We start from the raw sequence: 3,311 nt of genomic DNA on the forward strand, positions 1-3,311 counted from the left end.
GGCTGAGGTCGCCCTGCCTGGACAGAGCTTCTGCAGACACCTTGTGGGCATAGTGTCCATCAGGTCTTCTCTCAAAGGTGCCGTCCTGGTGATGCCCACCTGTCTATGCTAGGAGAGTAGCCCTCTTCCTTGTCCCCACACACCTTATCTGGGTCACCTTCCCCGCATTCTTACCCACACCAGGATGCATCTGAAAATTCATCCCTAACAACTGACTCCTGTGGGCAGGGCTGCCCTGGGCCTTGTGGGGACAATGGCGGATGCCTAAGCCTGATTCCTGAACATGAAAATGAAACGGTGTGCTCCAAAATATACCAAAGAAGTAAAAAAATGAACAGATTGAGACCTGAGGGCCCAGCGCTGGTCTGAGCATGGTCTGATCCTGTGACAGGCAGCCTCCACCCACATCCTGGAGACAGGAAGGCCCAGGTGGGGTCTGAGTCCCTGTGATCACAGGCCCTGCTGGGACAGGTGCTCCTGAAGGACAGGGACAAAGGAGCAGAGGAATGACCCCTGAGGAGTCACCACGTCAAAGCCCATGATGCATTGAGCACCGACTGAACGCAGGCTCCGTTCCCCTTGGCTCCTCACAGCCTCTCCCACCCCCACCTGCACAGACTCAGCACTGCAAATGTACGTGCTTCAGGCTGGTCCTCATGGCTCTTCCTTATATCCTGTCAAATTTTAAGAATCTTTTCAATTAACCCATCAAAAAAACAATGCAGAAAAAAAGAACAGTTTCATGTCTGGATGTCTATTTTCTCTAGGGAAGTGGATGTTACTCCTCAGGAAAACACAAAGTACAGGCAGGGGTGGAGTCAGCCCCGCCTCTGCTGGAGCAGGAAAGTCACCAGGGAGAGACACAGGTCAGTGTGGGGAGGGGCCTGGTGGGCAGAGCTGGGCTGGTCTCCCTACCTCCTCACGTTATGCTGATGGGAACAGACACATGAGGACGTCCTTTGCAGCAAGAGAAACAAGAGGATATTTATTGAGGAGCAATGGTTACATCACTTCTTATACTTTAGAAGGACAGGGTCACCCCCTCAGGTGTTGATACTGTATCACACCCACACCTAAGCACCACGGTCTTCCAGCAGAGTCCACTGTGCTCCCTCCCGGCTTTGTCCACACCCTTCCCACTGCCCCTCTGCCAGCCCCTGCTCTACATTCATATTTCAAGGGTTAGTTTGTGTGTACATATGTTTTTAAGTCATAATCAACTTTTATTGGTTTCACATAAATAGCTAATAGTTTGAAACCATGTTTTCCAATATATTTATGTTAAAACATATGAACGTATTTATTAGACTTTTTGGCAGAGGAGGCAGGGAAAAAGTAAGGGGAAGATGACAATGTCAAAGCTAATCTTCACTGACAGGGTAAATACTTGGTCATCATTTCCCTTTATAGAAAGTTACAGATTTATAACCTCAAAACATCAAAATTGCAGTGCCGCAGTTTACTTTAAAAAACAACAGTGAAATATACAACTTGGGCATCACATTTATCTTTCTACATGTGTTTACATTCACATAATTTTATACTTATTACATAATGTTTTTTAAAAATAAACATTGAAATATTAAACTAAATAATCCCACATCTGAGAAGTCATAGTAGTATCAGTAGTATCAGTAGTATCAGTATTTTTTTAAATTCCAGTTTGTTTATTCATCAGTAAAATGTAACATTTGGCAATGCCCCCAGAGAATAGGGGGGCATATGAAATATGAAAAGGTCATTTGCATAGTCATTACTAGATGCTATCAGACCTGCTGTCACATTGGGGCTCCCCCTTGAATAAAGTACTACAAGTGGTCATCCCGGACCAGCATGGAAGATGGAGCTCACTCCTGACATCAGGCACCACCTATCACTGTATTCCTTGTCATGGCACTGAGCCTTGGTGCTATTAGCACAAAGAGTTTTCTTAATGACTGTGGTGGGTTAAGGCAACAGGACATAACCTGGTCCCCTCAATCATTTACTTTCTCTCCACCTTTTTAAAAATTATTGATGAGACCATATAAGTTACAGATTCAATGGCTGGAATTCACTGGATGGAAGTTACCTCTTAGGTCATCCCTGGTGTTTATGCAGGAGTTGGTTTCTCTTGGTCTCTCGGCATGACCATCCCTCAGCGTGGCCCTCAATACGGAGTTTCAAATGCTACCATTGCTGTGTCTCCTGGATGGATGTAGATTATTTTCCCTCATTAAAAATATTTAATCATTGGGCAATAATCTGCTCAGTCTTTGTAAACTCTCCACTGAATAATTTCTAATTTTTTTTTACAACCATTTCCTACTGGCTGCTGTGCTTTTTTCTGTCACCTTCTTCCTATAAGAGTGGCTCCTTATCTTCAAAGGAGGAAGAGTTTTTGAATGGGCCTCCAATTTTACCCCACAATGTAAAATACTGTCCACAGTTGTAGTTAGAGAAGAGGTGATGATCTGTATGATGAGCTGAGTCATTAATAAATGGCCTTCAGATTTGAGGAGACAGAAATCACTGTCATGAATGGAAATTGTGCAGACACTAACCAAGATGTACAAACTTAAATAAACCAGCTGGTGTAATGGAAAGATGAAAGGGTGGAGATGATAAGGTAGACTCTGGAGAAAGCCTTCCACAGGGTGAAAACCATGACTTGCAGGTGAAGAGGTATCTTCCAGAGAGGTTCATAGATTCTCTTATCTATAAGTCTACGATGAAGGCCTGTGTGAATCCAGTAGATCAGCATGTTGGTGAAAAAGAGGGAGGCCCATACAGGAACAATGAGAATAATCCAGTGTTTGGAAACTCTCCTGTGTTGTCATGCAATTTGCCCTCAGCTCCAGCAGGAACAGCGGAATGGTGGGAATATTTAATCCATGGTAATGATGTAACAGTAAACATGATTCTCAGAAGACTTGATTCTATAAATATTGTTGGTAGTTCATTAGAGAATGATTACAGACAAAACAACAGCTCATTGTCACAAAGATGAAATAAAGGATAAAATCGCCAAGATTTCTTATAATCAGGAGAATTAGTTTGTTGAAAGATGTCATACTCTGGCCCTGTGGTTGGAGATAGAAATGGTATAAAAAGTAATTATCTGCAGCATCAAGTACAAGATCCATCCTAGCTCTAGCAAATAGGGGAGGCTGGGGATCCAGTGGTGGTGCAGGTGCAACAACACACAACGGGGAACTCAGTCAGTGGGAGTAGGGCTTTGTCATCAAATGAGTCTGATGCCAAACTAGAGAGGGTCAGTCCACCACCCAGCACGGCCGGACCAGGAAGCCTGGGCTGGTGTGCAGCCCTGG

The 3,311-nt window shown here is 44.2% G+C and overlaps 1 pseudogene across 1 annotated transcript; it reads right to left on the reverse strand.

Moving 5' to 3' along the window:
• Positions 1-2,291: 2,291 nt before the first annotated feature.
• Positions 2,292-2,898, reverse strand: LOC311188270 (lathosterol oxidase-like; annotated as a pseudogene). Its single transcript has one exon. The product of its transcript is annotated as a lathosterol oxidase-like (transcript).
• Between the last annotated feature and the right edge of the window lie 413 nt (positions 2,899-3,311).

Source organism: Talpa europaea (genome assembly GCF_964194135.1).
Source record: "Talpa europaea genome assembly, chromosome: 2".
Lineage (NCBI taxonomy): Eukaryota > Metazoa > Chordata > Mammalia > Eulipotyphla > Talpidae > Talpa > Talpa europaea.